Source organism: Dermacentor silvarum, chromosome 1 (assembly GCF_013339745.2).
Source record: "Dermacentor silvarum isolate Dsil-2018 chromosome 1, BIME_Dsil_1.4, whole genome shotgun sequence".
NCBI classification, from domain to species: domain Eukaryota; kingdom Metazoa; phylum Arthropoda; class Arachnida; order Ixodida; family Ixodidae; genus Dermacentor; species Dermacentor silvarum.
The window spans coordinates 392,139,914-392,157,063 of NC_051154.1; the positions used below are offsets into that span (position 1 = coordinate 392,139,914).

The 17,150-nt window shown below is 47.4% G+C and overlaps 2 pseudogenes; both read left to right on the forward strand.

Annotated features, from left to right (window-relative positions):
- Positions 1 to 1,921: 1,921 nt before the first annotated feature.
- On the forward strand, positions 1,922 to 3,935 carry LOC125943815 (lysine-specific demethylase phf2-like; annotated as a pseudogene).
- A 10,768-nt stretch (positions 3,936 to 14,703) lies between these two features.
- On the forward strand, positions 14,704 to 16,877 carry LOC125943819 (histone lysine demethylase PHF8-like; annotated as a pseudogene).
- The last annotated feature ends 273 nt before the right edge of the window (positions 16,878 to 17,150 follow it).

Genomic DNA, 17,150 nt, shown 5'->3' on the forward strand with positions numbered 1-17,150 from the left:
CCCCCTTCATCCAGCACTATTTCTTGGCGCAGAACCACTCTTCGGGTCTAAAGCGGTGCTTAATTTCTTAAACGATGTTGTGTTGCACGTTATTAGCCCAAGAGATTCGTAGCACGCCCTCTCTATAGAGGGTGCAGCTGCGATAGTAGTACTGTAAGGCACAAGCCTCTGGGCCCTTGCGCTCAAGGGCACTGGTGAGGCAGCTGTGCCATTGGGTTGTCAAATTTTATTGTATTATTCAGACATAGAGTATGTTTTATGATCATAGCCCATATCACTTGTCATTCTCATTATTTTAGTGTCTATATATTTTACGTCTTTTACATCGTAGGTTTTAGGCCCCTATACAGCCCATGTGCAATCACCATCTGCCATTTACCACTTCATGGACTGCTTCATACTACCTTTCTTGGCGCTCTTTGGTCATCCCTGGCCCTTGCGCCAATAAAATCCATATATCATCATCATCTAATGTGACAGTTTAGAATTAAACGAAGCTGGCCAAGGGCAACAAGCGAGGCCGTGCACCTGCCCTCGACACTACTATGTCAGGGCTTCAACAGCTGAAAGAACAAGGCCCACCAGCTATGCGCACTATGGGCAATGTATTGAGTGGTGGAGAAAAGCCAAGCACCGCAGCACGGAGCTTAACGAGCGGGTCGTCCTTCAAAGCAACTCGGTTCTGTAGGCCAAACTGCGGCTTCTAACAGAACGGGAAACAAAAGACGACGGCATCCAAGGGGCATCCACAGTCAAAGCCAAAACAAAGGAAGCGAAAGGGTGCTCCATCCGATGCTGATGAGGTGTCGCTTCAGATAGTAGCTATGTAGTGCCACATGGTTTACTGCAGTGGGCAAAACGCAGGGTGCCTTTTTATTATGACTACATACGCCCATGGGTAGAGGAGCAGCTCTGGAGTGACAATGACTCCGATGACGAAGACATTTCAAATGCCTCGATCAGCAGCATCATACCTCCTGCTGGTTTGCTCCAACCATACCGTCTCAAGAATAGGTTGATCGCTGCTGGAGGTAGTAGTTCAAACAGTGAAAGCAAAGACGGTGACATGCCTGTCTCTCCTGGAGAGGATCTTCTGTCGATAGGTGAGGCAAAAGTTGGATTGGACACACTGTCACATTCCACGACAACCGCAGCTGAAGCAATCAGCATGCTGGTAAACTTTGCAAGCAGTCGCCGCCTTCCCTAGGGTGCCCTGACCGAACTAATCGCAAGTTGTTTGCTCTAGCTGTGGGTGTTCTGCCTAGCCGCAAGGCTTTAGTGAAGGCACTGTCAGGAATGCCTCAAGTGTCACTTTCAATACAAGCCACAAGTTGGAGCTGGGCTCACTTTCATATAGTGGCTGCAAAGCACATTTCACATCTCTGGTTTATTTATGCGCTACAGCAAGTTGACAGCAAATCATTTATCATCCCATTTTAAAACGTGCAGCGCAACAAGCATGCCTGTTGAAATTTTGTCAAGTGCTTCACAGCTGTTGCACAGTATAAAGTATCAGATGTTCCCATTTTGTCTTTCACAAGCAGCTATCTCCTCACTAGATCCAACCCCATGGACATTCCTCCCTATCCCTCCCAGGCTGCTACTCATCGACAGCAGGTTCTGCTCCGGCAGCTAAAGATAGCGACCCTACTAACTCCCTTCCTCGTGCAGCGTAATCAGAGAAAGGAAGACCCTCGTGGCCTGGCACGTTTGCATGCGGGTAGCTGCAGCACCTGCAACGCTCAGGCGGACCTCAAACACTTAATCTTGGACTGCCCGCTGTATTCTTGCCCCAGGCAAAGGGGCCTTGGTTCGCTCACAACGGAATGGCAACTGACCTCGATCCAGACCTGGGCACTACTGAGGCACAGCAGTGCTGTGACCACCAACGAGCTATGGTGGTCACTGTATGAATTCTTGGATGATCCTGCGGCTTCAGCCACTGGGAACAGTCTTCTTCATCTCGGGCGTACCAGCGACAGCATTAGACCACATGATGTAGATAATTAAGTCTCCCCTACCACCACTGTCTCCCTTGCCTTTTCACCTCCGCCACTTCTCAAACCAATTCACCGCAGCGCTTTAAGCACAACAATGGGAATAAAGACATGTAAACAACACTGGCCTTGCTTCGAATAAATACAAGTTCCCCTCGTTCGAGACGACCCACTGGTTTGCCGCATCGTACGTCATCGAACAGCTGAGAAGTGCGTAGCAGCAGAGTTCAAGCACCCGAGCTTCCTGATTGTTGGAGCGAAGGCCTTGATGACTGCACTTAAAAACTGGACTCAAGAGCCTAACTGTAAATTGGATGCAATTTCAAGTGGGATCATTGTTCCAATGCTCCTTAAGGAAATGGCAAACGAAGTCAGAACAGCAGAGAAGAAGCTGAATGGCAAGGTTAAGGCTGAGAAAGAGACCAAGAAGGGCAAGCAGGGACCCGCAAAGGCTGCCAAGACAGTGGTGGTTGCTGCCGCTGTAGTACACGAAAATGTGACGCCTGCTCGGGTCGGTGGGGCTTCCCATCAGGGCATCAACATCAAGGTGAAGCTGCCTATCAAGGCCAAGGACAAAGCAAAGGGCAAAGCAAAGGGCAAAGGCGCCAATGGATGCAAGCCCAAGGCCACAGCAGCCACAAAAAAGGCACAAATAGTGAAACAAGAGAAACCACCCCCCCCACAGCCACCTGTGAAGCCGCTGCACAAGGAGTCAGTGTATGACTCCAACGATTCGAACGATGATGGCCTGGTGGTTGACGAGAACCCGCCGCCACAGCCACGCCGCTCCTACCAGCGAGCCGTGGCTATTCCCGCAACACCAGCTCTGCCGCCCATCTCCACGTTCAGCAACAACGCCTCCATGGGCAACTTCGCGGCGGCTGCTATCACCACGTCACCTGTGATGGAGTCCCAGGACAGCAAGTAAGGTTTTCTCAAGCTTAGGCTTTCATTCCATGGCAAGCCCAAGGTGGAGAAAGGAGCTACAGCAAGCAACAAGGCTGCCAGCAATGCAAGGCTGCCCAGCACATCTGTGGTTCCCAAGACAGCGGCCAGTGGAGAGGACACTGCTGACGTCCCAAACAACGGAACCATGGATGACTTCCTGCTGGCGTCCGGCATTGCCCTTGACACTGACAGCACACGAGTCAGCCTTGAATAAGAGTTGGGTGGCGGCCGAGCATCGCCGTCGACGCTGGACGCAATCCAGGGCATGCTGTCTATGTCGAAGAGTGCGTTCACCTTTGGGCCGTGCAACGGGGGTGGAGGGCCCCACAGCACAGGAGTTTCCCGAGGGAAGTCCGTTGAGCATGGGCTTGACACTGGGGTTGGCCGGACCGCGCGGAAGGATTAGCCTGACGCCCATGCTCAAGCGGTCCGCTCCCTTTGGATCTGCCCCTTCCCGGATGCGGTCGGGCGAGGAAGAATACCTGGAGGAGTCTCTCCTCAAGGAGTGCCACCCGGACGACGACTATGTTTACCCTTGACTGAAAGCCTCAGACGACAAGCTTCACGTGTTCAAACCTGGGGGGCGATCAGCGAGATGAGGCATGGAATCTCAAAGCCAAGCTTGCTCCAAACTGCCCAAAACCACTACGTCCCACACGAGAGGGAACGTAAAAGAAGTCTGTCTAGCGCACCATCGAGAACACGGCGTCCAAGCTTGCCAACAAGCCTCCTCCCAAGTGATCCTACCACCGCAAGAAGGCCCAAGCGCCGCCTAAAACTAAAGAAAATGACACGGAGGAGTCTGAAGCCAGCCCGTCCACATCCTCAGTGGCCAGCAAAAAGCCCTCCCTGCCTCCAGATGCCTTCAGGTTGAAAAAGCCGAAGAAAGGTTTTGCCACTGCAAAGCAGCGTCTGGGCCGGATTCTCAAGGTCCACAAGATGATCTACTGAGAAAGAGACGCTCTGCATGTGTGCTTGTGTGTGTATGCATATTTTTTGTGTGTTTGTGTTTACCTTCGGCAGCCATGAGCAGCTTCGCGGTTTCATTTCCAAACAGGCGGATAGTCGTCTTCACGTGTACATTTTGTTCTCTTCAGCCATACCTCACTTTTTCGTCATGCCCCACTGTCGAACAAAATCACTTCGCACCCGGCCACCACCACCCGCCTGCCTCTTCTAATCAAGATTTTACTTCGGCGAATTGCCTCAGGGCTTCATGGTATAAGCACACGCATTTCATAAGGCACATTACGCTATTCATAGAGTATTTGATGTGCATACATAGATATACTATATTAAATACATATATGTACACATAACACATTTATATATTCATAGATATATGCGTACCGCACGACTGATATTTATATTTCTCTAAAATCTCCATTTTTTAGACTGTTCATCATGAGAGGCCCGTTCAAATAAGCGTGACCATTTCTAATTGTCTCGTAAGAGGTCAGTCGGCGTCACATACCATACTTTTTGAGTGCCGTCGCATAGCCAACGCATAGGCTTTGTATGTGCCATTTTGTAAACAGGTGATCGCGGAGTGTTCTAGCAAAAAACATCCCTGTCGCCTAGGACAAAATGTGGACTGGACTCACTCGGCGGCTTTGCAAGTCGAGCATTTTCTTAGATGACGTAGTTGCGAAAAGTTTGGCCACGTCTGTGGTCGATGCATTTCTGAAGCTGGTGACGACTTTGCAGCACAACACAATTGAAAGAAAACTCCTTGTTAAATCGTTTTTGTTGTAGAGTTTTTTTGCATTACTGCTGTAGCAAAATCTGGCAGCGCTGTCGTGCAAGTTTCTTTAACGGAGACTGTGACAGCATGGAAATGCTGAGAAGTGGAAACCTTGATGTGATTGCTTAGTCTAAAGCATGACCACAGCTCCGCAAATGAAGCTTTCTTGGAATTAAGCTTTCCACAACAAGCCTTGACTCTCCCGCAATGCATCTTGCATTTATGCGTGCTCGCTTACAACAGGTAAACAAAGAAATTAGTAGCGACATTTTGAATGCGGCGCACAGCGTGTGATGACATTATGATTCTTTCTCTAAATTTAGCAGCGTGACAATGGTATCGTTCACGATTCGTATAGCTCTGCACCCTAGCACGTAATATGCAAATTCTTAATAATATCATCCCATCCATAATACTAATCCAAAAAGGCGGGAGCGCACCGTGGCAACAACAAAGAAACCTTACGTAGTGTGCATGTATGGGGAAAAGTTGGACAGTACGTTTTTTTTTGTATTTATGTGCCGCAACACTTTTGGCGCAAACAAATCAAGATAGGTCTCCCCGCAGGGGCGTCTGTGTAAGCAGACGTTTGGTGTGTTGCGACACCACGGACCCGAGCACATGGGGGTCGGACCCTCCCGCGTGTAGCCGTGCGCGGCTTAGCCGTGTCCGGGGAAAAGAGGATCCTAGGGGTTGAGCCGATGCCGGGTGTTTGGACCGTTATGGCCCCCCGGCGGAGGCAACACACCTCTTTGGCCTCCGCTTCACGTAGACGGCACCCCCGGACTGACCCACTCGGGGGAAATCGGTAGTTGCCTCTTCCTATCCTTCTCTCCAATCTTCGTCTTTCTCTCTCTTTTAATCTTTCCTGTCTCCTCCTCTCTTCTATTTACTTCCACATTTCCTGGCGGCAAGGGTTAACCCTGTGTATTATATCCTACCTTGGGTATACATATATTAGGTTATAGTGGCGGTGTATAGCTGGCGTCGGCAGGTTTCTCCAAACCTGACGCGTCCCCTGGTTGGGCTCGGAGGTGGGTGGCTACCACCGCCGCCGAATATCCAAGAAACTTTATGGAATCATCATTCCCTCCCTTAACAGATCGCCGTCATAAAAGAGGGCGCACCGATGCATCATTTGAATTTACATTCAGAAGCAATGTCCCAACATTTGTAAAATACTATGTGATCCACAGTGTAGGAAACACTTCCGCGAGGAAGCTTTCCCCATTTTTGATGGCAAAGATTTTGACACAAAAACTCGGACCAGCCTACAAGGCTTCAAAGATGTCTAGTGGAGATATACTCCTTGAACTGAAAGAAAAACAACAAGTAGAGAAGCTTTTGGATGTCACCAGTATCGGTGATGTAGCAGTAACGATTTCACCCCATCGCTCACTAAACACGAGCCGGGGCGTGATCTCTGAGGAAGACTTCATGAATTTGAGTGATGAGGAACTCCTTGAGGGTTTCCAGGAGCAAGGCGTCACAAAAGTTCAGAGAATCGTCCTTCGACGAAACAACCAAGAAATTCCCACAAAGCATGTCATTCTCACATTTGCTACCAGCACATTGCCCAGTTCCCTTGAGGCTGGCTACGTCAAGGTCAATGTCAGGCCATATATCCCCAATCCTAGACGATGCTTTAAATGCCAAAGGTTTGGCCATGCTTCTCCTTCTTGCAGAGGCAAAGCAACATGTGCAAAATGCAGCTCAAACGATCATGAATCCGACAAATGTAATTCTTCTCCACAGTGCACAAACTGCAAAGGTGATCACCCTGCTTACTCACGGTCATGTCCCGTCTGGAAAAAAGAAAAAGAAGTCATTGCAATCACAGTCAAAGAAAAAATATCGTTCTATGAAGCTAGAAAACGCCTATCACTTTTACCAAAACTAAGCTATGCCAATGTGGTGCATCAGGGGGCAGCGCCACATAGGCCCCGGGAGCCTACAGGGTCTACTAGCAGTAGCCCTGCGGTGGCTCCTCCAGCCCCCATGGTGGCGGCAGCCAGTGCTGCCCCATCGCTTTCAAAGGCTCCGGAGATCCCGGTCTCGCAGGGCCTTAAAACAACTCGTCCATCAAGGCCTGAGGCACGTGCCTCAGCGTCAACCCTTCGGTCCTCCAGCGCTTCTGCAATGGAGGTCGATACCAAAACACCGGTGTCATTGACACCGAAGGACCAACGCTCTCTCGAGCGCACAAAGAGGGATAAACTCCCAGTAACCGCTCCTAAAAAGGACAGGTAACCTAAGGGTTACCGTTCAAATCCACTGTCCACATTTAAAACATATGTCACCTATAATTTGTATTTCAGAACCAATTATCATTTAAGCATTCTCATTTCTGTTCCATCATGGCTTTTATTATACAGTGGAACTGCAGAGGTCTACTACATAACCTAGGTGACATAAAAGACATCATAAACAGTTTTTCCCCAGTTGCCTTTTGTTTACAAGAAACAAATCTAGGCCCCCAAAATCAGAATATTTTGAAAGGCTTTTCTGTCTTTCGAAAAGACCGGGCAAACACTAGCCGACTGTGTGGAGGAGTTGCCGTTGTCGTGAAAGGCGGCACTCCCACCCGTGAAGTTAAACTGAATACTCCATTCGAAGCGGTTGCCGTCACTATTCTCTCTTTTAAAACTTTGACAGTTTGTTCTATATACATCCCACCTCACGAAAGTGTAAGCCTTAAAGAACTTGAAAAACTCGTAGAACATCTACCAGACCCATTTATAATTGTAGGAGATTTTAATGCTCATTGTACTCTTTGGGGAAGTGAGAAGACTGACCAAAGAGGACAACTCATAGAAGATTTTATTCTATCTAACAACATCTGTCTTTTAAACTCGGGAGCACCTACTTACTTTTCACCTACATCACGTAATTTTAGCTGTCTTGATTTATCTTTATGTTCGCCTTCTCTTTTTATAGATTTTAGCTGGGAAGTGTTGGACAATCCATACGGCAGTGACCACTTACCTGCCATAATTAAACTGTCATCAACTTTACCCATCATCACCTGCAGGCCGCGTCGTTGGAAACTCCAACTGGCAGACTGGACGCTTTTTACAGAAGCTGCCAAACTAGAAGAAAACTTTTCAGCCGATCTAGGCATCGATGAAATTAATGAAACATTTACGACTATCATAATCACAGCAGCGGAAAGAGCCATACCCCAATCTACAGGACAATATCGAAAGAAACTAAACCCGTGGTGGACAGAGGAATGTTCCAAAGCAAAAAAAGAACAGAATAAGGCCTGGGGCAATCTTCGTAGATACCCGACATATAAAAACCTAATTATTTTCAAACAGAAAAAAGCCCATGCACGATACATCCGTAGACAAGCGGAAAAAAACTCTTGGCAGGAATACGTCTCCTCAATTAACAGTTCAGTCTCCTCCAAACGCATGTGGGAACAGGTAAAGAAATTCAAAGGGGATTACTCGTCCTACACAATTCCCTTACTCTCAAATCCTGGTACACAAACAACACTCGACGAACAAGCAAACATTCTGGGGGAACACTTCTACAAAGTATCAAGTTCAGCCAACTACACGGACACATTTTTAACATACAAAAACTCTGCTGAAAGACAAAGATTACCAACAACAGGTGCTTCTGATGAGCCGTACAATGCTCCCCTCACACTCTCAGAATTAAATAGCGTACTTTCTGCTGGAAAGAAAACTGCAGTTGGTATGGACCGTATTCACTACACCATGCTTGCCCACTTGTCACAAACATCTATCAAAGCATTACTAAAATTCTTTAACAAGATTTGGGAAACTGGAGAAATGCCGAAAGCATGGAAAAACGCCATAATCATACCTTTCCTAAAATCTGGAAAGCCAGCTACATCCCCCAGCAGTTACCGCCCCATTGCTCTCACCAGCTGTTTGGCAAAGTCATACGAATGTGTTGTGAACACCAGGCTAACTTTCACCCTCGAAATAGAAAAGTCCTTAAACATACATCAATGTGGTTACAAAAAGGGTTGTTCTACAACTGATCACCTTGTCCGACTTGAACATGAAATACGCAATGCCTTTTTACACAAACAACACTGCCTAGCTGTCTTTTTCGACTTGGAGAAGGCATATGATACCACATGGAGATATGGCATTTTGAGGGACTTGGCAGACCTAGGGATTCGGGGCAGAATGCTCAAGTGCCTATCTGATTTTATGTCCGATCGAACATTTCAGGTGCGTCTTGGTAGGGTTCTGTCACGCGTATTCACCCAGGAAAACGATGTGCCTCAGGGCTGTGTTTTAAGTACAACACTGTTTGTTGTCAAAATGAATTCTGTCAACAAAGTCATACCTTCTACTCTTATGCACTCTCTTTACGTTGATGACCTCCAGATTGCTTTCCGCGCATCTAACATGACAACGTGTGAACGGCAGATTCAAATCACCCTAAACAAACTGACACTATGGGCTAATAAAAACGGCTTCCGTTTCTCATCCGAAAAAACTGTTGCCGTGGTGTTTTCTCAGAAGAGGGGCTTACAACCTGACCCCACCCTAACACTAAATGGAATAGTACTGCCAGTCAAACAAGAGCAAAAGTTCTTAGGGGTAATATTCGATAAAAAGCTAAATTTTCTTTCACATATTAACAACCTAAAGGTTAAAACAAATAAGGCCCTTAATGTCCTGAAAGTCCTGTCCCGGAAGCACTGGGGCTCTGACCGCAAATGCCTCCTTCATATTTATCGTTCCTTGGTACGTAGCAAATTGGACTACGGGTGCATAACGTATGGTTCAGCCAGACAATCGTACCTTAAGCGGTTAGATCCCGTTCATAATAAAGGACTACGCTTAGCAACCGGTGCCTATAGGACCTCACCCGTTCCCAGCTTGTATTCCGAGAGCAACGAGCCGTCTTTAGACCACAGAAGAACGCAACTCGGGTTGACATACGTTCTAAGAGTTCGCTCATCGCCAGACCACATTTGCCACAACATTATCACACACTGCGAGAAACGACTACACTACATGAACAAGCCAAATGCTATAAAACCACTTATACTTAGATTTGAAGAAAAAGTACTCAACTACAATGTCCCTACTGAAACGCTTTCTGTCATGCAAAGACCAACCAGATTAGCACCTTGGAACGATTTCACAAAATTTCTAGATTTTTCGTTAACGCATCTAAAAAAACAAGATATGCCTCGTGAATTTATACTACAGGAATTTCGCACAGTGCAAGACACATACGACACTTACACGGAATTTTACACCGATGGCTCGAAGACGCCCATTTATGTCGGAAGCAGCGTGGTTCAAGGTATGTGGGAACAGACAGTTAGAATACCACAGTTTGTATCAGTTTTCACTGCTGAGTGTTATGCCTTATGGATGGCAGTACAAAAGATTATAAGCACTAAACACGAAAAATCTGTAATTTATACAGACTCTTTAAGTGCACTTAAAGCCCTGAATATGCAATCACAATACGAACCCATCATTGGCAATATCCTAAACACACTAACACATCTAAGTGAAGGCCAGATTATTCGTTTCTGCTGGGTGCCAAGCCATGTGGGGATCCCAGGAAATGAAAAGGCGGATGAATGTGCAGCAACGGCAAAATATATGAATACTTCAAAAGTTAATATACCTGCTAGGGACGGGATTCAAGCAGTTCGCAAGGCACTCCTTTCAAACTGGCAACGCGAATGGCAACTGAAAGATAACAACAAACTTCAACTTATTAAACCTGTCCTTGGAGAGTGGAAGACATGCTATCATCAAGAACGTTTCATCGAAGTAATACTTTGTCGCCTTCGGATAGGCCACACACACATGACACATAATTACCTTTTGACAGAGGAGGAACAACCAACATGTGATAAATGCCATGAACCATTAACAGTAATACACATTTTAATCACATGTCCGCATCTCGAAATTGTTAGGAAAAAGTACTTCCGAGTTTTGTATAAGTCACACACTCCACTTCACCCGATGTTGCTATTAGGAGATGATGCACTGGTATCTCTGACTGACGTGTTAAGTTTCTTTGACGAAACGGGGTTTTTAAGTAAGTTTTAATTAAAGTGTATGCTCCATCTACAAAGGAAATTTTATCATCCTGTGTCTGGCGCAGCATAGCCGTAGCCGCTTTTGCGCCAATAAATCCAACTTAACTAACTAAATCAAGATAGGTCTGTACCATCGTGTTACAGCCGTGAAAATATGAATTGTCAGCAGATTGGCTAAAACATAGCCCACTATGAAATGACTACGGCATATCAATTTGTGAGAACATATTGTACTACTGTTCTAAATAATGGTATGCATAGTATGAAAGATGTGGTTATTACCTTACCACGTATGTATGCTAAATCCTAGCATAGTTTTTTTATAAGGACAACTACACATCTTATATATAAGAATTTTTGCAAGACCAAGTTCTACGGCGCAGTTGTGCTAGCTTGGAAGTTACCGGAGCAGTATACATTCTTTTCAGCTGCATCCCTTGTAGGAAAGGGTTTAAAGGAAGGTATTGTTACGCATGAAGTTCCTATATTCTTGATGAAAGTGAAACGTTACACAGAAACATTTGCTTTGGCCATATGTTAAGCTGTTCCGTATCCGCCAAGCAAGTAAAGACACTACCCATGAATGAAGGCAACATATAAATTAATGTTTGAAACATTCAATGTAAAAGACAAATTGTTCTGCTATTGCCGGCTATGTCGCAATGTTACTATAGTAACAAAGATGTGCTTCTGAATAGGCATTTCATATAGCATGAGATACGGGTTTTCAGTCAGGGAGCAAACCGCACAATTCGCCTTTTATTGGAGCTGACAGCTCCAGGATGATGCATTTTCCAAGTCAACCGTACTACGTTATTTTACACAACCATCATTTAGAGAATTGATCTCTCAAACAGTACAGCTGACCTAATTTGCAGGGTATGTGGCAATCGGAAATCGTTGTAGTTGTCGTTTATAGTTTTGCAGTTCGACCACCTTCACAGCCTGGACTGGAGACCAATTTTCAACCTGCCTTGTTGTGCTACTGCAGTACAAAGACTACTTACGAGCACTGTGCTACAGAGCCTGTGTTCCCTCTCGTATAGCACTGTGCTACAGAACCAAGACTATAAACAATTTACTTGTCTTACAGTTGCGGTTGTAGTGATATGTACTTACAGCGTCATAGTTACACATGTTCTGTCACTATGTGTACCTGTGATTCATCAGGGATGTTTATTTTTTGCTTCTGTACATACACTGACCGCATGTGTACTGGCTTTCTAATTCAGCCACCTCAAGGATCCAGCCAGCCAGCAGTAGCGAGGGAGGCCTGCTTCAGCTCGCAGTGCTGGATAGTGCGCGCACTGTGCACGTGGCACAGAGCGAAGTCATCATCCCGCGAGAAATGCTTGCAGAATCTAGGAAGGTATGCGTTTCTTGTGGTTCAAAATACATGTAATGTACTTCGCAACCATAACCCATGCACTTGTTAAATACCTGTGTGAAGCATGATTCATGAAAGCAAGATGTGCAGGATTAAGGATGACGGTGCACGTCAGTGTTTGGAATGAGCGGAAGTAGTACCATAGGGATAGGTCTGTGATGTGATGAATAGGTTATAGTAGCATTCGGCAAGCAAAAGTACTCGGCAATAGGAAGATGTGTATTCGCAGTATAGCGTATAGTGGTTTCACGAGATAAGTAAATTTGCAGGCATTGGCAAGTGCCCAGTGATGTAAGATTGCTTGGCAGGAATTCTTGCAATTTAAGGATGACACTCTCTACGTTCCCACATGTACTGAACGTGTAAATGAAGCGTCTACCTAAGCGGGCAGCTGTGAAACGTGGTCGCCCACGGAAGTTGGCTCCAGAAGACAAAGCAAGGGAACACAAAAAAGCCGCACAACGAGCACATAGGCAGGCGCTCACTGCAGCAAAAACCACCACCAGCATGTCTGAAAAGCAATGCCGTGCAAGTTTGCAACGTGCAAGACGGTATGCGGATGAAGACCTAACACAACGTGAGACCAAAGCTACACGTCGAGAGTGGGAACAGGATTACGCACTCAGACACTCCGCGAGGCTGAAGTCGTACGTCGAAAGCGTGAATAGGATGAATTCAGACGTGAGGCCGAAGCCCACCGACAAAGTCGGGAACAGGATAAAGCACTTCGACAGCGCGAGGCCGAAGCTAAGAGGTGCCACCCAAAAGTTCCGGGAATTTTAAAAGCGCGGCCAAATTGTGTGTGGTACATATTTCCGCCGTGAGCTATAGCTAGCAGTATGCCTTGTGGATCAGTGTGCTGAACGACTTGCATCTAAGATGAAGCATCGTTTGTTTTGCAACGCAATGTTTCACTGATTTGGCACATTTCTTAAAAACCATCAAGGTAGACTTCAAAGGGCAAATTATTTGCATCAAGTTTTGTTTAAAACTTGGCAAAACTGCGGCAGAAGCTCGTCGAACGCTAGAGGACACTTTTGTAGTCGATGCCATGCGCCAAAGTAGAGTGTTTTTATGGCATAAACGCTTCGAAGAGGTTCAAATCGGTGAACGTTCTGAATGAGATGAACGTTCTAGACGCCCTTCAACGAGCTCAATCCCAGTAACGATGGCGGAAGTTCGTACGGCTATCCTTTGAAATCGCAGGCTAACCATAAAGAATGTCTGCGAAATTGTAGGATAATCGTACGGCGCATTTCAGTGAATTTTGACGGATTTTTGAACTTGAAGCGCATTTCTGCAAAACTCGTGCCAAGACAGCTCAGTGACGAACACTGTGTTTCTGTCTCTACGGAACTGAATCAACAAGTCAGAGCCAATCTCACATTCCTCTCCAGTGTAATAACCGAGGATGAGACATTGGTTTTGGATACGATCCTGCAACCAAACAGCAGTCGTGGCAATGGAAGTCGCCTAATTCCCCGCGGCCGAATAAGGCGTTTGAAGTTCGTGGCAATGTGAAGTCCATGTTGTTGTTTTTTTCATTTACCTACGTGTAATTGTCCACAAGGAATTCGTACCTCCTGGACAAACCGTGGATAGCGAGCTGTGCTTTGACGTTTTCGGGCGCTTAAGAGATAGCATTCGTCACATATGTCCGGAGAAGTGGAAGAACAACTGGCTTCTTCAACATGACAACGTGCCCGCTCACACCACACTCGTTGTTCGACAGTTCCTGACTTCAAAACAAATAACAGTACTTCTGCACCCACCCTATTCGCCTGACTTTGCCTCTTGTGACTTTTCTTGTTCTCAATGTTGAAGTTGAGGCTGAAAGGACGTCGCTTTCACGCTGTTGAAGAGATCCAGTAGGAATCGCAGGCGGGCCTCATCACACTATCGCCTTGAAAGTTCCACGAATGCTTGGAAACGTGGCAGAAACGCTGGGATCGGCGTATACATGCCCAAGGGGACTACTTTGAATGAGACAGTGCTGATTAGGCGTTATGGTGAACACATTTTTTTATGACTGAATTCCCGGAACTTTTGAGTAGCATCTCGTAAACGAAAGAAACGGAAAGATGAAGGCCGAAGCTTGAGTCAAAGTACCTCATCAAGGCGCAACGAATCGTTTCAACAGGGCGTTTCTGCAGAATCCGTTCGGCATTCTATGTTGTGTGTGTGACAGACTGCTTTGCCTGGAACATGACAAAAGTGCCAAAATCAACGCAGACTCTAGCGAAACAACACTTCCCCAGACAGAACGCTATGACGTTTCAAGTGTGTCGAACGTTCCTTGCATCATTGCGGAAGGATAAGCTACCAAATTTTTCCACCAACGGTTATGTGTACAATCCGAAACCAGCGCATCTGCCTCCGCTGAACTTGGTGAGGAAGATACTGATTTCTCCGCGTGTGCCATTTTTGCAGATTCGTCGACTTCTGTACTACACATCTGGACAGTTGGCCATCAGCAGACCAGCCGTCAATGTTGACATTGACGTTGCGGAAACCGTCACTATGCTCCTTAACCGTGTGGAAAACGGGCTTCGAGTCGCAGGCGGCGATGAACGCCACAAAGGAGCGCCGTGTGCACCACGAGTACCGCTCACTCAACGACGAGCAGCTTGATGTGCTGGAGAACGCTCAGTGCAATGCGGTTCTGCTGCAGGCGCAAGAGCTCTTCGAAAGCATCAGCAACACGCCGGAGGCGGTGCTGGACTGTACGCAGAGAGGCGCTTGCTAGCGCTCACATCGGCTGCGAATAAAGACATGTAATGTGAATAAAATGCAAATAAAGACATGTAAACAACACTGGCCTTGCTTCGAATATGTAAAAGTTGCCCTCGTTCGAGACGACCCACTGGTACGACGCATCGTACGTCATCGAACGGCTGAAGTACAGTAGCATCCGAGTTCAAGCACACGAGCTTCCTGATTGTTGGAGCGAAGGCCTTGGTGACCGCACTTAAAAACTGGACTCAAGAGCCTAACTGTAAATTCGATGCAATTTCAAGTGGGATCATTGTTCCAAAGCTCCTTAAGGATATGGCCAAGGAAGTCAGCACAGCAGAAAAGAACCTGAATGGCAAGGTTAAGGCTGAGAAAGAGACCAAGAAGGGCAAACAGGGACCCGCAAAGGCTGCCAAGGCAGTGGCAGTTGCTACCGCTGCAGTGCAGGAAAATGTGACGCCTGTCTGGGTTGGTGGGGCTTCCCAGCAGGGCATCAACATCAAGGTGAAGCTGCCTATCAAGGCCAAGGGCAAAGTAAAGGGCAAAGGCACCGATGGACTCAAGGCCAAGGCCACGGCAGCCACAAAAAAAGGCAAAAATAGTGAAACAAGAGAAACCAGCCCCAGCACTGCCACCTGTGAAGCCGCTGCATAAGGAGTCGGTGTATGACTTCATCGATTAGGACGATGACAGCCAGGTGGATGACGAGAACACGCCACCGCAGCCACAAAAAAAGGCAAAAATAGTGAAACAAGAGAAACCAGCCCCAGCACTGCCACCTGTGAAGCCACTGCATAAGGAGTCGGTGTATGACTTCATCGATTAGGACGATGACAGCCAGGTGGATGACGAGAACACGCCACCGCAGCCACGCCGCTCCTACCAGCGAATCGTGGCTATTCCCGCAACACCAGCTCTGCCGCCCATCTCCACGTTCAGCATCAACGCCTCCATGGGCAACTTCGTGGGGGGGGCTGCAGCATCCGCGGCTGGCACCACAACACCTGTGATGGAGTCCCAGGACAGCAAGTAACGTTCTCTCAAGCTTCGGCTTTCATTCAATGGCAAGCGCAAGGTGGAGAAAGGAGCTAAAGCAAACAACAAGGCTGCCAGCACAACAAGGCTGCCCAGCACATCTGTGGTTCCCATGACTGCGGCCAGTGAAGAGGACACTGCTGACGTCCCGAACAACGGAACCATCGATGACTTGATGCTGGCGTCCAGCATTGCCATTGACACTGACAGCACAGGAGTCAGCCTTGAATAAGAGTTGGGTGGTGACCGAGCATCGTTGTCGATGCTGGACGAGATCCAGGGCATGCTGTCCATGTCGAAGAGTGCGTTCACCATTGGGCCGTGCGAAGGGGGCGGACTCATGGACCCCACAGCACAGGAGCTTCTCGAGGTAGGTCCGTTGAGCACCGGCTTGACACAGGGGTTGGCCGGACCGCGCGGAAGGATTGGACCGACGCCCACGCTCAAGCGGCCCACTCCATTTGGCTCTGCCGCCTCCCGGATGCAGTACTGCCATGAAGAAGACCTCGAGGAGTCTCTCCTCAAGGAGTGCCACGCGGACGACTATGTTTACCCAGGACTGGAAGCCTCGGACGACGGAGCTTCGCGTGTTCAAACCTCGGGGGCGATGAGCGAGACGAGGCATGGAATCCCAAAGCCAAGCTTGCTCCAAACTGCCCAAAACCACCACGCCCCACACGAGAGGGAACGCAAAAGAAGTCTGTCTAACGCACCATCGAGGACACGGCGTCCAAGCTTGCCAACAAGCCTCCTCCCAAGCAAACCAATCACCGCAAGAAGGCGCAAGCGCCGCCTAAAGCTAAACAAAATGACATAGAGGAGTCTGAAGCCGGCCCGTCCACATCCTCAGTGGCCAGCAAAAAGCCCTCCATGCCTCCACATGCCTTCAGGTTGAAAATTCCGAAGAAAGGTTTTGCCACTCCAAAGCAGCGTCTGGCCAAGATTCTCATGATCCACATGATGATCTACTGAGAAAGAGATGCTCTGCATGTGTGCTTGTGTGTGTATGCATATTTTTTTGTTTTTTGTGTTTACCTACGGCACCCATGAGGAGCTTCGCGGTTTCATTATAAACCGGCGGATAGTTGTCTTCACATGTACATATTGTTCTCTTCAGCGATACCTCACTTTTTCGTCATGTCCCACTGTCGGACAAAATCACTTCGCACCCCCCACCACCTGCCTGCCTCTTCTAATAAACATTTTATTTAGGCGAATTGCCTCAGGGTTTCATGGTGCAAAGCA